This window comes from Helianthus annuus, chromosome 9 (assembly GCF_002127325.2).
Source record: "Helianthus annuus cultivar XRQ/B chromosome 9, HanXRQr2.0-SUNRISE, whole genome shotgun sequence".
In the NCBI taxonomy this organism is placed as follows: Eukaryota; Viridiplantae; Streptophyta; class Magnoliopsida; order Asterales; family Asteraceae; genus Helianthus; species Helianthus annuus.
This window is the reverse complement of record NC_035441.2, coordinates 113,178,591-113,201,234: the sequence shown is the minus strand read 5'-3', so window position 1 is coordinate 113,201,234 and position 22,644 is coordinate 113,178,591. Positions and strand designations below refer to the sequence as shown.

Sequence of the window (22,644 nt, the reverse complement as noted above, 5' to 3'; positions counted from 1 at the left end):
TCAAAGGGTAATTTACAATCGGGTGCTATCATGATTGGTGCGTTGACTAGCATTTATTTTAAGGTTAGAAATGCTTTGTTACATTCCTCGTCAAAGACGAATGGTGCGTCTTTTTCAAGTAATTTTGTTAGAGGTCTAGAGATTTTTGAAAAGTCTTTGATAATCGCCCATAAAATCCCGCATGTGCTAAGAAACTTCGAATGGCTCGAACGGAGGAAGGTGGAGGTAGTCGGGAAATAGTGTCTATTTTGGGCCGATCCACTTCCATTCCTTCACTTGAGATTTTATGACCGAGTACTATTCCCTCCGTTACCATGAAATGACATTTTTACCAATTAAGGACGAGGTTAGTTTCCTCACATCGGGATAACATTCGTTCAAAGTTATCGAGGCATTAGTCATATGTATCTCCAAAGATAGAAAAATTGATGTGTGTAAAATGCAACATATAAATCACATCAATTAAGGCATAAAACTAACCCTTTTTAAGTACTAATGTTGGAAAAAGAGTGTTTTTGTCTTTCTTTTGTATTTTCAGGATGAAATGAGCTCAAATTCACAAAAGAAGCAAAAAGACAACTAATTCTAGCATAAATACAAGAAAAGGAATAAAAGTAGACTGCCCGGACCCTCAACGGCATCCTCCAAGGCAAAGAAGAGAAAGCAGAAGTCTGAACACGCCCCGTGCTCAGCCAGCAAGGGGCCGTGCCCAAGAAGCAGCATAAAAGACAAACCTATAGAAGCTTCCATTGCCCACCACGGGGCCGTGTCCAGCGGGCACGGGGGCGTGGTGAAAGTACAGCAGGCGCATTAATTGTAATTGCGAATTACAATTAATGAGGAGAGAGAGTGTCAGACGGGCACGGGGGCGTGTCCAGCGGACACGGGGCCGTGCCCAGCCTTTGTTCAGCCTATAAATAGGAGTGCTTGGTTTCATTCCATCTCATCCCTTGGCACACCACCTCTCTCACACTTCATCCACCACCCACCACCACCATAATACCATCATCCACCACCATCATCCATTGTCCATCGTAGAGTGTGTGAGTCGTCTCGGGATCCAAGATTGATCGTAAGAGTTCTTGACAATCAAGGCCATGTTTGCCTAAGTCTCTTACATCACTTGGTGAAGACAAGTGTTTAGTATAATACTTTTTATTTTTAATCTTTTGCACTTTTTATTTGGTTTTGTATTAATGACTTTAATAACTAGTTACTTATGTTGAAGGTGATCTTTCCTTATCGTTTGTCCGTGGTGTCTTGGCGTTATTTTACTGTCTATATAAAATAAAAGATTTTCACCATTCATGTCTCCACGGTCTATATGGAGGTATGTTGGCTACCTGGTCGGGGGTTAAGGGAACGGTTTGGTAAGGGTCTTGCCCTTGTTCAGCGTTTAGAGGTCCTGCTTGGGACTTGGGTCAAATTTAGTAGGATCTCCTTCAATGCCCATAGGTATTGGATGGCGGGGATCCAAACTCTTTGACCCCCTCATAAGTTAACTACTATTAATACTATAACCCGGCTATTTAGGACTGTATCCCTGCTGACTCAGACTACTTAGCCGAGGGTAACGTCACCGCCGAAAGCGGGGCCTACCACAATTTGCATTAATAACTTAATTCATTATCTTTCAATAATCCGACCCTTTAGGATTGTATCCTTGCTGACTCAAACTACTGGGTTGAGGGTAACGTCGCCTTCAAAAGAGGGGCCTACTACAATAACTAAGATAATCTCTTAAACAAGTGCAAAAGTGCGAAAATAATCAAAGGTTATACTAATACACGTGTCGGATCCAAGTGATTCATCTTGTCTATCTGTTTTTATTTTATTTTATTTTTCAGCATTTAGTTAGTTTTTATTTTCTTAGATTAAAACATTTTTCTCACTTTTTGATTTGATTAGACGTTGAGGATAAACCGGTATTAAAAGCTCTTGTGTCCTTGGACGACCTCGGTATCTTACCAACACTATACTACGTCCACGATGGGTGCACTTGCCCATATGTGTGTTTAGTGTTAGTGAATATCGTGTTTTATAAATTTAAAACTTGGCTAAAAGTGTAAAAAGGGGCTTAAATATACATCAAAAATATATTACACTACACGCACATCAAGTTTTTGGCGCCGCTGCCGGGGACACAAGGATTTTAAGGAAGTTAGGAATCAACGGCCTAATCATATTTTTATTTTTCTTTTTAATTTTTAGGATTTTTCTTAGTTTTTCAGCTTCTGCAGAGCTCAGCACGGGGCCGTGCCTGGTCGGACACGGGCCGTGCCCAACATTGTTACTGGCAGTTTTTGTTTTCCAAGTTACAGAAGGCTGACCACGGGGCCGTGCCGGTGCAACACGGGGCCGTGTCCAACTTCCAGTAACTGGGGATTTGGAAATCAATCACTGAAACTCCGACCACGGGCCGTGTTCACTCAACACGGGGCCGTGGTGAACCTTCTGACCAACATTCTTTTCTGTTTTTATTGCAGGACTTGGAACCCGACGCCAACCTTACGTAGTGTATGAGCTCCAGTTCCAATAAAGACATAAAAGAACCACTAGAAGAACCCGAACGCTTTCTCAGAAAAAGGTTAAAAGCCAAAAACCAAGAGAAGGTTTCGGGTGATCCACCTCCAATGGCGGACCAACGTACCCTTATGGATTATCTACGACCCACCGTAGGTAATCTAGGCGCCGCTATCAATGCTCCGAATGTCGAAGCTAATAACTTCGAACTCCGGCCGCATTTGATACAAATGCTCCAAAACTCCGCAACCTTCCATGGGCTTGCGGACGAGGATCCTCATCTACATATAACTAATTTCTTGGAAATATGTGATACCTTTCGGATCAATGAAGCATCAAACGACGCCATCCGCCTCCGTATGTTTCCCTTCTCACTAAAAGAACGAGCGAAAGCTTGGCTCAACGCCCTCCCAGCTGGATCGGTAAACACCTGGGATGAACTAGCCCAAAAATTTCTATATAAGTATTTCCCTCCCGCTAAAACTGCTAAGTTAATGACTGAAATTAATACATATTCACAAGAGGACGGGGAATCCTTATATGAAACTTGGGAAAGGTTCAAGGAGCTATTACGCAAGTGTCCCCATCACGGCCTCGCAATATGGCAACAAGTATCCACTTTCTATAATGGATTGTTGCCACACACTAGGCAGACACTTGATTCTAGCTCCGGGGGACTTTTAGGTAATCGACTCCCACACGAAATATATAATCAAATTGAGGAAATTGCTCAAACCAATTTTCAGTGGCACACCCCCCGGGGAAATAAGTCTATCGCCCCGGGCGCCCATAAGGTCGATGAAAGCACTTCTTTACAAGCCAAATCGAGGCCCTTTCTTCAAAGATAAAAAAATTGGAAATGACAAAAACAGTCTCGGTTATGGCTTGTGAAGGGTGTGGTGGGTCACATGAAAATTGGAGTTGCATGAAAGAAACAGACGATCAAAAAGAAATGGTAAACTACATTGATAATAGACCTAGGCCGTCGGGTCCCCCAACGGGAACTTACAACCAAGGATGGCGAAACCACCCAAACCTAGGTTGGAGGGAACCCGACAATAGTAGTAACCAACAAACCCAACGAACAAACTTTCAGCAACCAAGAAATGAGTCACAAAATTTCACTCAACAACAAAGTGGACGAGAAAGGCTCGAAGATACTGTATCTCGCCTCGTCTCCGACACTGATAAGAAAAACTCGGAAAGGTTTCTACAATTAGAATCAAATTTTAGAAATCAACAAGCTAGTATTCAAAACATAGAAAAACAATTAAATCAAATAGCTCAAAATTTTTCCGAGAGACCACAAGGTGCATTACCTAGCAATACCGAAACGAACCCAAAAGCGCAAGTTCACCTCATCACACTACGGAACCGCACCGTAGGGCCTGCAGAAGTGCTGCCACCAACGGAGGCAAGAATACCCACACCTCTGCAGGAAAAGAACTCCCCTCCGTCACCAGAGCCTACCAAGGCTCCTCGAGTTCCATACCCCGGTAGGTTAATTCGTCAAAAGACCAATGAGCAATTCGCGAAATTCGAAAGTCTGTTAAAACAATTGCATGTCAATATTCCTTTTATCGAAGTCCTAACCCAAATGCCCAAGTACTCTAAATTCATGAGGGACTTCCTTACGCATAAAAAGAAAATTGAAAGTTTGCAATTAGTCAATTTAGGCGAAGAATGCTCTGCCCTCGTACTCAATAAACTTCCCCAAAAGAAAATCGATCCCGGAAGCTTCACGATCCCTTGCTCAATAGGGGAATCACCCGTTCGTAATGCCTTAGCCGACCTTGGGGCTAGCATTAACCTCATGCCCTCATCAATGTTCAAAAGACTCGGCTTAGGAACCACAAGCCCTACAAAAATGAGCATACAACTCGCCGATCGATCCGTCAAATTCCCACAAGGTGTCATCGAGAATGTCTTGGTAAAGGTAAGCAGATTCGTTTATCCAGCTGACTTTGTCATACTCGATATGGAGGAAGACACCGAGGTCCCCCTTATACTAGGGAGACCCTTCCTTGCCACCGCCCAAGCAGTGGTAGATATGAATGACGGAACACTCACCTTGAGGTACGGGGATGATGAAGTGAAGTTCGGGGTTGGGAAGAGAATTGAGGACGACGACCCGGTCAATTACATGAAGGTTATTGATTCGAGCTTGGATGCTGCTCTCCGACGGTGTAACATGGGACGCCAGACATCCCACTCAGAAAACATATAACCTCGCATTGGGTCTAGCCAAGGACCCTTATAAACGTGGCGCGCCACGGAGGCATTCCGCGGAACTATCCTTAGTTAGTTTAATCTTTTAGTTTTAATTTGCAGAATAAAACATACTCATGGTGGTAATGGATGAAAAAGGGAACGAGAAAAATGGACCCATGCACGAAGAACAGAGCAACCCGACACAAATCTCCATCACAGAAGGCTCAACACGGGCCGTGCCCAACCAACGTGCTGAGCCACCTGCAGAAAAACACCCAGTTCAGGTAACTGGACACGGGCCGTGTTCAGCGGACACGCCCCCGTGTCCAGGCTTCTGTCTTAATTCTTTAATTTCTGTTACTGGCACCTGACCACGGGGCCGTGCCCGGTCACCACGGGGCCGTGTCCAGGATGCCAGTAACATAAGTCTTTGCTTTTTAACCCACTTTTACACATTCTAATCAACCGAAAATATTATTTTTGGACACATTGAGGACAATGTGTAATTTAAGTGTGGGGGGGGATGCTAAAACCTTGAATTTTGCAAATCCTAAATACAAGCCTTACACAAAACTCTATTGGAACCGCTAAACACCCCAAATTTTTTTCAAAAACTTTTCGTTTTTTTTTACTATTTGCTTGTCTTGGTTTAATTTGGGAATAACAAGTTCTAAAAAGGCTATATTTTTACAAATTTACAACCGATAGCGTCGTGATAATAAGAACCAATATAAGAAAATTACGAAACGGCATAACAAGTCTAGTTAAAAATTCGATTATATATACTTGATCACATTAAAAACCCATTCCCACAAAAGTGAGTTTTGAGCCTTTATTGAGCATACAAATATACATCTTTAGACTAAATGCTCATTTTTCGTTTCTTGTGTGAATAGCCGCTTGGTTCTTACAACTCTAGAACTTGCCACGACGATACATTCCTGGTCCTTACCAACTTAAACCCAAGTAAGTAAGTGATGGAGGCATTAGGACTAACCATATTTTTCTTTCTACACCATTATTTTTCATTTTTTTTACCACCTACCCAAAATCCCCCTAGTTAGCCCCTTTGAGCCTAAACATTTCATTTCATTACCCTAAAACCTTTTCACCCACCAAAAACCTTTTTATTTTTCACCCTTTATTTTAGTAACAAGCTCGGTTTTTCGTAAGCTCGCTATTTTATGTGACTCCTTAAAAAAAATAATAATAATATATAAAAAATTTTGATGAAGTCAAAAACAAACAAAAGCCATATAAAAGCTTGTTTGTAGAAATACTTCAAAATAAAAAGTCACTAAAAACAGGGTGTGTCACGAAAACCGACGCTTTTTACGATTTTCGCCCTTTTACTAACCACTAACCCAACCACCCACCTTTAACCCAAGCCTAACCCTTCACCAAAAAAGTCCTCTTGATATTTACAAGGGTAAAAAGTTAAAAAGGAGGAGGATTGATTGCTTGGCAAGCCTATGGAAGGCGTAAGTTCCATGCCGCTCTCGAGAGATTCACTAAAAAAATTACACCTTCGGCCGAGTGTTGAGTGATCTCCCGTGAGGTATGTGAACTTGTATATAAATGGAATTTTAATAAGGCATGCTATGCCCGATAAGTAATTTATCTTATGAAACGTTCTAAATAAATCATAACGAATAGGATTGTAAATAAATAAAAATAAAACTTACAAAGATCTTGGATTCCCGACACTCTAGGACAAGCCAAAAACTTTCTCTTCTACCCATTCCATTTGGGAGTGTAAGCCACATTTAAAGAGTTTTGCTTGAGGACAAGCAAAAGTTCAAGTGTGGGGGTATTTGATGTGTGTAAAATGCAACATATAAATCACATCAATTAAGGCATAAAACTAACCCTTTTTAAGTACTAATGTTGGAAAAAGAGTGTTTTTGTCTTTCTTTTGTATTTTCAGGATGAAATGAGCTCAAATTCACAAAAGAAGCAAAAAGACAACTAATTCTAGCATAAATACAAGAAAAGGAATAAAAGTAGACTGCCCGGACCCTCAACGGCATCCTCCAAGGCAAAGAAGAGAAAGCAGAAGTCTGAACACGCCCCGTGCTCAGCCAGCAAGGGGCCGGGCCCAAGAAGCAGCATAAAAGACAAACCTATAGAAGCTTCCATTGCCCACCACGGGGCCGTGTCCAGCGGGCACGGGGGCGTGGTGAAAGTACAGCAGGCGCATTAATTGTAATTGCGAATTACAATTAATGAGGAGAGAGAGTGTCAGACGGGCACGGGGGCGTGTCCAGCGGACACGGGGCCGTGCCCAGCCTTTGTTCAGCCTATAAATAGGAGTGCTTGGTTTCATTCCATCTCATCCCTTGGCACACCACCTCTCTCACACTTCATCCACCACCCACCACCACCATAATACCATCATCCACCACCATCATCCATTGTCCATCGTAGAGTGTGTGAGTCGTCTCGGGATCCAAGATTGATCGTAAGAGTTCTTGACAATCAAGGCCATGTTTGCCTAAGTCTCTTACATCACTTGGTGAAGACAAGTGTTTAGTATAATACTTTTTATTTTTAATCTTTTGCACTTTTTATTTGGTTTTGTATTAATGACTTTAATAACTAGTTACTTATGTTGAAGGTGATCTTTCCTTATCGTTTGTCCGTGGTGTCTTGGCGTTATTTTACTGTCTATATAAAATAAAAGATTTTCACCATTCATGTCTCCACGGTCTATATGGAGGTATGTTGGCTACCTGGTCGGGGGTTAAGGGAACGGTTTGGTAAGGGTCTTGCCCTTGTTCAGCGTTTAGAGGTCCTGCTTGGGACTTGGGTCAAATTTAGTAGGATCTCCTTCAATGCCCATAGGTATTGGATGGCGGGGATCCAAACTCTTTGACCCCCTCATAAGTTAACTACTATTAATACTATAACCCGGCTATTTAGGACTGTATCCCTGCTGACTCAGACTACTTAGCCGAGGGTAACGTCACCGCCGAAAGCGGGGCCTACCACAATTTGCATTAATAACTTAATTCATTATCTTTCAATAATCCGACCCTTTAGGATTGTATCCTTGCTGACTCAAACTACTGGGTTGAGGGTAACGTCGCCTTCAAAAGAGGGGCCTACTACAATAACTAAGATAATCTCTTAAACAAGTGCAAAAGTGCGAAAATAATCAAAGGTTATACTAATACACGTGTCGGATCCAAGTGATTCATCTTGTCTATCTGTTTTTATTTTATTTTATTTTTCAGCATTTAGTTAGTTTTTATTTTCTTAGATTAAAACATTTTTCTCACTTTTTGATTTGATTAGACGTTGAGGATAAACCGGTATTAAAAGCTCTTGTATCCTTGGACGACCTCGGTATCTTACCAACACTATACTACGTCCACGATGGGTGCACTTGCCCATATGTGTGTTTAGTGTTAGTGAATATCGTGTTTTATAAATTTAAAACTTGGCTAAAAGTGTAAAAAGGGGCTTAAATATACATCAAAAATATATTACACTACACGCACATCAAAAATCATCCATGAAAACTTCCATAGTTTTTTCTATCATATAGTGGAAGATGGCCACCATGCAACATTGAAACGTAGCGGGGGTATTGCATAGTCCAAAAGGCATGCGTCGATAAGCGAAAGTTCCGTAGGGACATGTAAAAGTTGTTTTCACTTGGTCCTCCGGTGCAATTGGAATTTGAAAATAACCTAGAAACCATCAAGAAAACAATAAAATTTATGACCGGATAGTCTTTCTAGAATTTGGTCGATGAAAGGTAAAGGAAAGTGATATTTTCTTGTTGCTTCATTTAACTTGCGATAGTCAATACAATCTCTCCATCCGGTGATGGTTCTTGTTAGTATTAATTCATTTTTATCATTTGTTATTACCATCATACCTTCTTTCTTTGGAATTACTTGAATGGGACTTACCCATGGGCTATCTGAGATAGTGTAGATAAGTCCGGCGTCAAGTAACTTGATGACTTCATTTTTAACCACTTCTTGAACATTTGGCTTTATGCGACGTTTTGGTTGTATTACCGTTTTATAGTCATCTTCAATTAAAATCTTGTGGTTGCACATGGATGGGTTGATGCATTTGATATCCATGAGCCTCCATGCAATTGCATTTTTATATTTTTTTTCAAAAGTTTTATTAATTTTTCTTTTTCAAAAAGTGTTAGTTTAGAAGACATGATGACGGGGAACTTACCAAGTTCGTCTAAAAATGCGTATTCTAGACCTTTAGGTAGTTCCTTGAGTTCAAGTGGCGGTGGGTCTTCAAGAGACCGTTTATTTTCTTCTTTATTAACGTCGATGGCCGAAAAGGATTACTTGAGGGCAATTTCCTCTTCGACAAACTCTTCTTCTTCTTCCGTATCGGGTTGTTCCGCTTCATCTTCGATTAAGGGGTCGTCATCGTGAATTGGATATTTCATTAATTGGTCAAGATCGACATACCTTTTATCGGCCCCTAATCGAAGTGGTAGGTTGGTTTGCTTCCGTTGGGTCAAGGTTTGATGGAATTTTAAAAATGGTTTTCCCAACACGAGGGGAGCATCATCTAAGATGACAAAGTCGGTTGGGATTACCTCTTTGCTTGCTTGAATTAAGACATTTCCGAGCATTCCCTCGGTAGTAATCGTTTCGCGATTTGAGAGAAAAATAGGAATTTGAAGAGGAGAAAATTCACTTGTACCTAATTTTTTGAAAATATAGTTAGGCATTATATTAACGCAAAGATCTTTATCGATTAGCACATTACTAACGAAGATATTTTGAAAAAAAAATGGCACCGGTTTTATGTTCATTTCATGATATTCATCTTTTATTAGCGAAGTTTGATCATTTGTTAACGTGACGCTTACCAATTCTTCGATTTTAGTAGAAGTGTTTAAATCTTTTAAAAACTTAGCATGTGAAGAAACCAAACTATGATTTTCAAAAGAAGGTTGTAAAACGTGAATTTCTGAAAAAGTTTGATCAGTTTTAGAATCGTTAGTTTTAGATATACCTTCTTGTTGAGTTGGTTCATGTGTGAGTTTTTCATTTTGTTCTTCTATTTTTACTTCTTCGATTATTACCTCTTTAGTGCAAACAGCCTCTTCTTTTTCTCTAGATTTCTTAAGTAAGATTTCTAGATTTTTCATACTTTCTATGAGTCTTGCGGCTTCGGGGATGATTGTTGGTGGAGTGCCGTAATCTTCAAACGGATTGGTATCTCAAAAGCTTGACTTTGTGTGTTCAAACCTTGGTTCTTCATAAGTGGTGTATGAAGAACTTGGAGTAGTGTACGAGGTTGATGGTTGCTTAAAAAGGTCGCAATATTGTACCGAATGGGATTTTCCGCAAATGGTACAATAAGGTTCCTCATAATCATCCTCTATATAGTAGGTGTAGTCTTCTGATTAGTAATCCATTTTATTGGAAGATACCCAGAAGGACAACGAGCCTCGAGATCAAAAACAGAAATTAAAAATTTAACAGAAAGTTGAGCACGGCCCCGTGCTGAATCGGCACGGCCCCGTGTTCAGTTCTGTATCTGGGCGTTTTAAAAAAAATTAGAAAAATTTGCAGCGCAGGGGCGTGTGCCAGCAGCACGGCCCCGTATTAACCTAATGTAAAAAAGAAAAAATTTAAAAACGAGCGCGCAGTTTTGAAAAAATGTTAGAATTTGATTAGGCCGTTAATTTTAAGCTTCCTTAAAATCCTTGTGTCCCTGACAATGGCACCAAAAACTTGAAGTGCGTGCGGGTGTCTATATTTTTTAGTTATTTTTAGCTCCTTTTCACTCGCCGATTTCAAGTTTTAAATTTATAAAACACGATATTCTACTATCACTCTACACACACGCTAGGGCAAGTATACCCATCGCGGACGTAGTATAGTGATGGAAAAATACCGAGGTCGTCCAAGGACACAAGAGCTTTTAGCACCGGCTTATCGTTAACGTCTAATCGAACCAATTTTTGAGAAAAGATTTTTAAACTAATAAAAAGATATAAACAGAAAATAAAAATAAAAAAAATGAAAGACAAGAAAGAATCACTTGGATCCAACTTATCTTTCATGTACCATTTTGATGATTTCCGCACTTTGGGCATTTTAAGAGATTATCTTAGTTATAGTAGTAGGCACCTCTTCCAAGGTGACGTTACCCTCAACCTAGTGGTTTGAGTCAGCAAGGATACAATCCCACTAAGTTGGATTATTGAAAGATAATTAAGTAAGTTATTAATGCAAAATGTGGTGGACCCCTCTTCCGAGGTGGCGATCACCCTCAACCCGTTGGTCTGAGTCAGCAGGGATACAATCCTTGCGGGGTTGGTTTAATGTTTTAATAAAAGTTTAAGAATAAGGGATTCAAGCTTTTTGCATCTCTCCCGTGGTGGGAAATGCCCGCTCCGACTCATGAGGTGTTACTAGGCTTGAACCAGGTTCTCGCAGGATCTATACACTGAACGAGACATAGAATTACCCAAACCACCATTCTAACCCCCTTCCAGGCAATTAACATGCTTTATATAGACCGTAAAGACATGAATATGTTGAATCAACGAACATATGAAGAATGATTGAGTAAATTCGCCTTCAATATAAAAAAACCTACTTATTAACATCATTAATACATACCCAAGTAAAAAGTAGCCAAAGATTGGAAATCATAAAAGAAATACATAAAAGAAAAGTCTTCACCAAGTGATGTAAGAATTTAGCCAAGCATGGCCTTTGTTTGACAAAGATTCTTACGATCAATCTTGGATCCCGAGACTACACACACACTCTAAAGATGGAAAATGGATGATGGTGGTGGATGATGGTGGAGTGGTGGCAAGTGAGAGAGAAGTGGTTTGCCAAGGGATGAGTTGAAGTGGAACCAAGCATCCCTATTTATACCTGAAAACAGAACATCCAGCACGGCCCGTGCCCGCCTGGCACGGCCCCGTGGTCATCAGTTTCTCTCTTCTACGTTAACTGCAGTGTCAGACTTGTACTAACACGGCCGCGTGTGTCAACGGCACGGCCCGTGGCCAATGTACTTGCTGTACTTCTTCAGATTCTGGAAATCTAAGAGTTGACCATGCCCCGTGTTGGCTTAGCACCACCCCGTGTTAAGCTTGAATTTTGTCTTTTGTTGTTGTCTCTTTCTGCTGCAGTAAATTCCCACCGGGCACGGCCCGTGCTAGGTGGCAAGGCCCCGTGCCAGAGCTTCTGTCTTTGTTATTTCTTGGGTTTGGATGTGGACGGAGGTTCGACAAGTTGATCAATCCTCCTTTATAGCATTTTATGTTGGTTTTCGCTATCTTTTTGCTTCTTTTGTTCTTTTAAGCTCGTTTAACCCTGTTTATTCAAAAGGAACAAAAACGCAAGCTTTTTCCAACATTAATACTAAAAAAAGGTTGATTTTATGCCTCATTTAATATAATTTATATGTTGTATTTTAAACACAGTAGTCAGCCCTTCGCTAAATAATCACTAACTCAGTTAGATTGTTAATCCTACGTGGCAAGGGACTTGTGAGGTGGACAGCCACATGGGCTCACCCTTTATCATCTCTATCTCTGTAAACATAATAAAAACCCTAATTCAACACAATAAGTTGTTTAATCGGTTACATTCAGTTTGATTAAACACATTTTAATTTGGTACGGCTCGGTTTTAGCAAGGCCAAAAGAAATTCAAAAACCGAATCGAATAAAGCGATTAACACCCTATGTTTGTATGTTTGAGAAGAGAATTTAGAAACTTACTTCATGAAATACTCTGATCACCGAATCGAATAAAGCGATACAAACAATATCCAAAAATCATCCGTCTTCAACGCCTTAACCACCGTATGTTCTTCTCCGATCACCGGCGGCACCTTCTCCTTCACATCCTCCGTCACAATAACCGCCTCAGTTATCGTTTCTTCCGCAACAAACAACTGTTCCATCACTTCCGTAACAGTTTTCGTGGTTGCTTCAACATCTATGGTTTCAGATCTGACCGGATTCGAGAAAGCGTGGTGCCGTGTTCGTCGGTGATGTCGATGATTAAGAGGTAAACGGCGACGACGATGGCGATGACGTTGAAGATGTTGAAATATCAAGATTCGATTTTTTCTTCGGCGGCGGTGGAGGATGGAGGAACTTCGCGGAGGAAGACGATGGCGGTGAGGCAGAGGATGAACGGGACGACGATTAGAATGAGGAGGAAAAGCGCTGGATCGTTGTTGAAGAGTGCTGTGCAGATGTCGGTGAAGATGGCGGAGCTTAAGCCGAGATAGCCTTTGAGGATTCCGATAACTGGTCCTCTGCAATTTGGAGAATATGTGTTTGTGTTGAATTAGGGTTTTTATTATGTTTACAGAGATAGAGATGATAAAGGGTGAGTCCACGTAGGTTATCCACCTCACAAGTCCCTTGCCACGTAGGATTAAAAACCTAACTGAGTTAGTGATTATTTAACGAAGGGGTGACACTACCACCTAAATGTTAAGTAGAGGGTGGTGGGAGCCAAAATGAAAGTTGGGAGTGGCATTGGCCAATTTTGCTTATTTTAGGGTGATAAAATTCATTTCCCCTATAATCTTAAAGTAGGTTTGGAAAATCTCTCTTGTGAGGATATGAGCTATATATTCTGGTTAGGGCTACAAACGAGCCAAATGAACATCGTTAAAAAAATAATTGTGTTCACGAACCGTTCATGAACAGTTATCAATCAAGATTAAATGTTTGTGATCGTTCTTTAAGAAAATAAACATGTTTGTAGTCGTTCATTTCAGTTCTAGTAACAAACACAAATGACGCAAACAAACACAAAGAAAAGTTTCATAAACGCAAACGAATTGAACACAAACAAGTGTTTATTTGCATTAACGAACATATATTATATTTTGAAAAAAATTGACATCTTTTTATACAATACGCTAATATTAATTAAACATTATATTAGAGGGGATTTTGAAGGATTATATAAAAACTAAGGGAAACGTCACAGAATAGTAACCAAGTTTTAAAAGTGTTCTAGTTAGGTCATTCGTATCGTTTTTGTTCCACTCAGATAACTTAACATTCAAATCGAGCCATATCTTTTTTTTCCATATGTCAAGAAAAAATGGAGCATAAGATGCCGGGGTCGAATTATTTTAATATATGAAATTATATTTATTAAAAATAAAAATACTGTAGTTACATTAAAAAAAACAAGTTACAATCCACGCCATTACTCGACGTTAGCATTAAATAAAAGAGAAAAAAGAAACAAAACTCCACATCACCATGGTTACCTATGAAATGAATGAAAAAACCCTTAATTTTAGTGAAAAATGAATGTTGAATGACCCAATTAGAACACTTTTAAAACTTGAGTGACCTAATTGGAACACTTTTAAAACTTGGTTAAGAACCCTCGAACACAAACGGACATATTAACGAACATAAATGAACGAAAGTGGTCTCTATTCATGTATTTAACTAAATGAGTGAAATTTATTGTTCCTGTTCGTTTATATATTATATATTAAACGAACGAACACAAACGAACTTCCATTAAACACTTTAAAAATTGTTCGCTGATCGGTTCATTTGTAGCCCTAGTTTGAGTAAAGGCACATAGGTTCAAGAGTAAACTGCCATTTTGGTCCCTGTGGTTTGGCCAGTTTTGCCATTTTAGTCCAAATCTCAAACTTTTTACATCTGAGTCCCTATGGTTTGCATTTTGTTGCCATTTTGGTCCAAAAGTGATATTTGACCAGAATCTCCAAATTAAAACCTCCAGTTTTGTCCTTACCCTCAGGGGTATTTTGGTCATTTTAAAATTATTATAACTAAATATTTAGATTTGGACATCATAAAAGCATCTTCATATTTCCCCAGATCTTCATCTTCCCCGTATTTCATCCAAACCCTAAATCAAGCAATTTTGGGAGATCCTCTGAAGTGCAGTTTTGGGTCCACTGTTCCACCACCCTCACTGCCATAAAACCCCTCTCTCTCAACCACCGCCACCAATTCCATTTTTTCTCACAAGTTCTAGAGAGAGAAACACCTTAACCGTTTCCATTTTCTCTCTCTAAAATCTCCATCCTCACTTCTTCAATCCTGTAATTCTCACAGTATCTAGAGAGAGAAAGCTCAACCATCTAAACACCGATTCTCGAACCTCTCACCGGCGATTAATTAAATAGACGGCATTATCAAATTTTATCGATTTCTAATTGAAGGCCGACTATGACACCATCGTTATTTTGTATTATAACATATAGAGAGAGTGAACAATCACTATAATATGTGAAGTGTGACTAACCAGTTCTTTTATGTCCAACCAACGTCTTCTGCCATCCATTGCTAAAATAGTTACTCTTGGTGTCTTGATGTATAGATCCCTTTCAAGTCCCTCATCGCTCCAACGAATTTTACTGGGACATGCGGTAATATTTTTTCTCACAGATCCTGAATAGCCATACAGGTGATCTTTTATGCTTCTATAATGTAAATGTGCAAGTATCAGTGCATCACAACTAAAGTATCTTTATGTTTCAGCAAAAAGCTCAATTGTCTGGGACTACGGTGATAAGACCAACCCCAACAGAATGTAGAATACAAATTCCAATAAGATAGAACAAACACAGGGATTACAAGATCATACAACTAGAGTAATAATAAATAGTGAGCAAGTTAAATAGACGGCATCATCAATTAATTAGGGCTTGAATCAGTAGTAGGTTAGGGCTTGAATCAGTAGCAGGTCTCATTTAAATTGGCGAGGTGTTAGGTTAGGGCTTGAATCAGTAGCAGGTCTGATTTCAGGAGCATGTGTTAGTATCGGATTGTGATACGGATGGTGTTGATGCGGTTGTGGATGGTGGAATTACTAGTGAATTTGTGTCTGCTAGAAATGATTGAAAAGTGGGATGGGAGTGAGAAATGGATGAAGATGATGATGAACATGTGAGTTCTGAAAAGGGGGAAAAAAGAAAAGGAGAGGGGGTGGGGTGGGTAGGTTGGCAAGTGGGCAAAATGACCAAAATGCCCTTTAGAAAAGGATAAAAAATCAGGCTTTTTTTTTTAAATCTGAGCTGACTTTGCTTTTGGACTAAAATGGCAACAAAATGCAAACCACAAGGACCCAGATGTAAAAAGTTTGAGATTTGGACTAAAATGGCAAAAGTGCCCAAACCACAGGGACCAAAATGGCAGTTTACTCTAGGTTCAAAAACATGTATATTAAATAGTGTTATCCTAGATGGAAGACATATTGAATTTAGGGACCAAGGTAGAATGAATGAGACTGAATACTCAAATTATTCACACAGACAAATGTCATTAAATAAAGAACGCAAATAACAGATATTTGTAGTGAAAATACAAAAAAAAAAAAAAAAAAAAACATCATTTTGAGATCAATTAAAGAAATCCAGGAAGTGAATTCTGACTCACTCAATTTTACACATAAATTTCTTACACGTAGAATTCTTGAGGAAATATATTGCAAGAGATATCTAATGAAGACAACTTGACATAATTATCTTAATGCTATAATGTGATAAACATTTCTAACATCATGTGACTTATGTTTAGATTTTGTACAAGTTTGTCAACATATTGTAATGAAATATGTGGATATTTAACTACCTTACAAAGCCTTCCATCGTATTATTTTTCTCTTTTTAAGGCTCCGGTGGAAGTTGTAAATGTTTTAGAAGGATTGATCAGAAGGTTTTTGTGGGGAGGTAGTGAGGATGTGAAAAAAATGCATTGGGTGGGTTGGGATAAAGTCACTAATCCTATGAACCAAGGCGGTTTGGGTATTAGAAAACTTGAAGATTGCAATAATGCGTTTCTGGTCAAGTGGTTATGGCGGTATCGCCAAGAAGGAGAGGCGCTTTGGAGGAGGGTAGTTGATTCTATCCACGGGTCAAATAGGAAATGGGAAGTTTATCCAAAGAGTTCTACCTTTACGGGTACGTGGTCGAAGGTGGTGAATAGTGGGATTCGGCTAAAAGTGGATGATGTGAACTCCATTAGCATGATTCGGGGCCGCCTTGGAAATGGTACGGACATACGTTTTTGGATTGACCCTTGGGTGTCTCGTACCCCTATTAAAAATCTTTTCCCGGAGTTATTTAGTCTAGAAAGTAATAAGGGGTGTAAGGTGGGGGACCGGATCAATGGTGATCAATGGAACTGGAGAAGACCTTTGTCTACAGATTCGGAATTAGATCAGCTGCAGGCATGTATGCAGATGATTGAGGGGCAGGTCCTGGTGGTGTCGAATGATCAGTGGTATTGGGACAGAGGTGCAGTCGATCATTTCTCAGTTTTAGAAGTTAAGAAATGGATTGATAGTGGTTACCCTAGTGATAATAATGCGGTGTTTTCTTGGTGTAAATGGGTGCCAATTAAATGCAATATATTTATGTGGAGAATGTTGATGGATCGGATCCCGACGAAGCAAGCGTTAGCTAGGAGGAACATAAACGTGGGGGATGGGTTGTGTTCGTTTTGTGAAGATCAAGAGGAGAGTGTTGATCATTTGTTTTCTGCTTGCATCATTGCCAATGGGGTGTGGAGCGGGATTGCAAGGTGGTTGAAACATCAACCGTTCTTTTTCTTCTCTGTGGCCGACATTATGCATGAGTTCACGTCCTCCTCTTGGCCCCCGGGTAAGAGGTTTATTATAAAGGGCATTTTGATCATTGCTTGTTGGCGTATATGGAAAGCTCGGAACGAGAAGATTTTCAAGAATGAAAGGCGAAACGTGGCTGAGATTATTGTAGATATTAAAGTTTTAAGTTTTCTTTGGTTTTCTAATCGTTGTAAACAGGGTTCCGTGGGTTGGAGGGATTGGCAGTCTTTTAGTTTTGACGTGATGTAATTTGGATTGGGAGTCTCCGCCTTGGAGATTCCCGTCGTTTTTGTGGTGTGTTAATAAAGTTCGCCTTTCAAAAAAAAAAAGAAAACTACCTAAGTGTCTAGATCCTAATCTTTAGATTTTAGTGTGGTGGACTTTATCTTCAAAAACAAAATGTATTTTGAGCAACTAACTCTTGATGACCAACGTACACAACAGATCGACTTTTATGGTAACAACTGTACCTTTATAATAGATATTGAAATACCATAAAGAGTCATCAAATGTTATTAATTGGTGCAACATTATATTTCAACTTTTATTAACTCATATACGACTTGATTTATTACTTAGACTTTTATGCTAATTAAAGCAACACATTTTTAATGCTTAAATCTAACAGATCTTTTTTTAACGGCTTAAATTACACTAAATCCGTCTTCAGCGGGGCTCGAACCCTTAATCTCAAAGGGAGCAAACCTTAACCCCAATGACTTTGGATACAACCCCCCACCCTTTAGATCTAACAGTTGATACTCATTCCAAGTATCGAACTCATCATCGAAGTTATGTCTAAGAGAAATTAGTTGTGACAAACATAAATAGTACTTTATCAAATTTTATGTGAAGGCTCTCATTTACTTTTCTTCAATTCAAACAAAGTGTTCACAACAATATGTAATGGTTCAACAATTACTAATGATAGACCTCACAAAACTTCACCATAGTTTATTATTTTTCACTACATTTCATGCTAGATTTAATGATAGTTCACTATGATATATTGATATATAACATAACGCCACCCATCAGCCGGAAACACCACCATCACAACCGTCTGCCACCACCGGTCCTCCTAACTACGTATATGAAATACTGTTTCATTGTTATATATGATCACCACCTACCACTGATGCTCTCTAACAACAACCATCAATACAAATCTTTCCCGAAATATTTCCATTCGAAATCGGATCATCTTTTATATTAAGCGCCATCTCCAAACCATGATACACATGTTTCCTCTTTACCTTCAAATCTGAACCACAATTGAAACCTACAAATCCATACATAAGTAGAAGGTGAGTCTTTTGCATAATAATTAAGATGCTACTAATTCAAAAGATATTACCTAATTATATGCAAAATAAAATCTTTTATTTTTAACTTCCTAAAATTTCTACAGTTATCTTATTAGGCTATAGGGTGTGGTCATGACCCTAATGGTCATCATGACCCTCCACATCAGCGCCATGTCACTCACTTCTAATCCATCATCCAAAATCACTACCCTAAGGATGTGGTCATGACCCAAACCACTATTTTCTTATTTTAATTAATATTTGTGAAAAGGAAAAGGAAACACTAAAAAAGGAAAGGAGGCTCATGGTTGTCATGGTTTAATCCATGCCAACCATGGTGGATGATGCAAGGGGATGGTATAGCAATCAAATAATGATCCTTTATTGCGCTTGTCCCTAAGTTGAAAGATCCCCAGGAGATTACTAATTTCCGCCCTATTTCTTTGGTGGGCTCGCTATACAAAATTCTAGCTAAGGTCTTAGCTAACAGATTGAAACCGGTCATGAATGAGATTACTGCTCCTACGCAATCAGCCTTTGTGGGAGGCCGCAATATCTTGGATAGCCCCCTTATGTTAAATGAAATTGTTGCTTGGGCCAAGCATTCTAAAAGACAGCTTCTTGTTTTTAAAGTGGACTTTCAAAAGGCCTATGACTCATTAAACTGGGAATTCCTCCTTCGTATGTTAAATAAAATGCTTTCTCGCCGGTTTGGGTTTCTTGGATAAGGGATGCCTCGGGTCAGCTTGGGGTTCTATTCTAGTCAATGGTTCGCCAACCAAGGAATTCAAATTTAAGAGAGGATTAAGGCAAGGTGATCCTTTATCCCCCTTTCTTTTTTTCATTGCTTCGGAAATTATCAATTTGTGGATGAATAGGGCGTGCTGTCAAGGGCTCTTTCAGGGTTGTAAGCTCCCTAATAACGGCCCGACTATCTCGCATTGTGCTATGCCGATGATGTCATCTTTGTTGGTGAGTGGTCAAAACAGAATATCTTGGCCATAAATCGGTTGTTGAGATGGCTTCATCTTGTTTCCGGTCTGAAAGTGAATCGGCTAAAAAGCAAACTTTATGGTATTGGAGTCTCCGATCCCGAGATAGCGGAGTTTGCGACCTTGGCTAGATGTGATGTGGGTTCCTTTCCGTTTTCTTATTTGGGGATTCCCATTGGAGTTAATATTAAAAGGGCGAGGTATTGGAAACCGGTGATAGATAAGTTTTCTAGCGTTTTGTCCAAATGGAAAGCTAGGCACCTTTCTTTTGCCGGGAGAATGACTCTAGCTAAGTCGGTTCTCGGGAGCCTTCCTTCTTATTTCCTTTCCTTGTTTGCGGCTCCAAAATGCATCTTGAACCAACTTGAAAAAAATAGGAGAGACTTTATATGGGGCAAATCGGTTTCGGGTAATAAAATGAGATGGTTGAGGTGGGATTTTATCATCAAATCTAAGAAATCTAGGGGTATGGGTCTCGGCGGGCTGCATAATTTCAATAAAGCGATGCTCTCAAATGGTGGTGGAGAATAAAAGAGAACCCGAATCAGTTGTGGGCTAAAGTCATCCGTTCTATTCACTCGGTTAACTCAGCAAATATTAATTCTTTTGTTCCTATCAAAAAGTCGATTACAGGGGCTTGGAAGGATATTTTTTCTATGGAAAAGGAGCTGGCTAAAGTGGGCATTTGCATTCAAGAAAAATTGATCCAAAGAGGGGGTAATTGGATCGGTTGAATGACCTGAATGGTTGTTTTTGGGTGAAACAGGTCAGGCTTGACTTGGAAGAGGCTGCCTATGCTGGAATTACTGAACCGGTTGCTTATGTCTAGAATTCGTGGGCTCCTCCGAAGGCTAATCTCTTGCTTTGGAGGGCCCTTCTTGGAAAAATTGCATCGAAGACGGGTCTGATGCATAGGGGAATTCCGCTCCCTGATGTCTTGTGTCCGCGGTGTGGCTTAAGTGAGGAAGACCCCTTTCATCTTTTCTTTAACTGTTTATGGTCCAAGAGCATTTGGTGGTCCATCCTGTCTTGGCTGCGAGTCAGTTTCCCGCAGAATATTGATAGCTTTGTTGATCTAATTAGGTACATAAAAAGTTAGCCGGGTGACGCCAAGTGGAAGAAAATGGTCTACACGATTGTGTTGGCAACGGTTTGGAGGATTTGGCTTGCTAGGAATGAGAAAGCCGTCAACGACAATTTCATTCCAGTCTCTAAATCGGTGGACCTTATTAAAGAAGACCGTTTATTTGGATTTTTAATCGTTCTAAGCTTGTGCAGCCGAACTGGGGAAATGGCTTGTTTTTGACATTGCAGCCATTTTGTAATTTTCTGTTTTCCGCTTTTTTTCTTTCGTTTTTGTTTGTTTGTTCCCCCAGTTTCTTGCTGGCTCTTTATATATATATATATATATATATATAAAGTGACTGTTGTTCAAAAAAAAAAAAAACAAATGATCCTATGTGGCATTAATGACCCAAATCATGTTCCCCACACCCTTTAGCCTTATATTTGATTAGAACGGATCTTATTTTCTTTGATAAGAGAAAATCATAAATTTATTGCATGTTGAATGATTAAGAATTTAACTGAAGTTAAAGTTGTGATGGCCTAATTATTATGAAAATGATAGTGAGTAAGAATTTGAGGTATAAGTTATGCTCAGTGTTATAAAAACCGGTTTTTAAATCATACTGGATTGAATTCAGAAATTGTTCAACCGGTTAAACTGGTGTGTACCAAACGGTTCAACCGATTGACTGGTTAACCTTATAATTTCATAAAATGCAACTTTAACTCAAATAATAATTATTCAAAAATACATGATTCCATAATTAAAAATAACTCAAAAGTTAATCCATAATAAAAAATAATTCAAAAGTATTCAATTTGCCAATAAAGTTTTTTTTTTTAAATAAAAATGTTCAATAGGTTTATGTCATCGGTGGTTACCAAAATATTGGGTTTTTTAAAATTTAAAAATCTTTTTAAAATTTAAAAATCCATGTTAAAGATTTTGTAAACCGGTTTAACGGTTTAAACTAGTGAACAACCGGTTTAGACCGTATGTCGTCTTCTTATTTTAGCGGTCTTAAATGTACAAAGATCATATCCGATATCCGGTATAACCAGCCGGTTTATACCGGTATTTAAAACATTGGTTATGCCACTTTTCTAACATAAAAATCTGGAACCTTCACTTCAAGGGGTGTTGGGGTCGCTAGCTGAGAAAAATGAAACACATTGTGTGTTGTGAGCAACGAAAAAATGCTTAAAATAAATACTTTATGTTCAATGTGGCTTATGTCTCTTGTGGATATATATATATATATATATAGGGGAGGGCTATATAGAAAACTCTAAAAATTTCAGAAAAATCTGAAAACTCCCATTTTTACCCAACCTCCCGACGGTTTTTTTTTTTTTTTGAAAAAACTAACATATGTAATATACATGTTTTTAAGAGTTTTGGGCAAAAAAAAAAAAAAAGCGCCGAAGGGATATTTTAAAAAAAAAATAAACAAATTTCAGCAATGTCCGGGTAACTAACATGTGTTAGGCAACAAAAGCTGAAACTTGCTGAAATTTTTTTTTTTTTTTTAAACATTCCTTCGGCGCTTTTTTGTTTTTTTTTTGCCCAAAACTCTGAAAAACATGTATATTACATGTCTTATTTTTTTCAAAAAAAAAAAAATGTTGGGAGCTTTGAGTTTCCTGGGTTTTCTAAAAATGGAGGGTTTCCTACCTATATATATATATGTGTGTGTGTGTGTGTGTGTGTGCGGTAGAGTGTTTATGTGTTGAACAACAATGTAAACGAATGTAAAGTGTGTTGGGACCAGAACACGAATCACACGAACACTAGAACAATCTGCAGCAAGCACACACACTCACACACTCTAAATCACAAGAACAAGAACACAAGATTTATAGTGGTTCGGTCTAATCTGACCTACATCCACTCTCCATAACTAGTTCTTTATATTAGGTGCTCAAAAGTTTGCAGACATG

At 39.1% G+C, this 22,644-nt stretch overlaps 1 non-coding gene across 1 annotated transcript; it reads right to left on the bottom strand.

The window, feature by feature from the left end:
- Positions 1–3,011: 3,011 nt before the first annotated feature.
- On the bottom strand, positions 3,012–3,118 carry LOC118482402. Its single transcript, XR_004868442.1, has one exon. It is a non-coding gene; the product is annotated as a small nucleolar RNA R71 (small nucleolar RNA).
- Between the last annotated feature and the right edge of the window lie 19,526 nt (positions 3,119–22,644).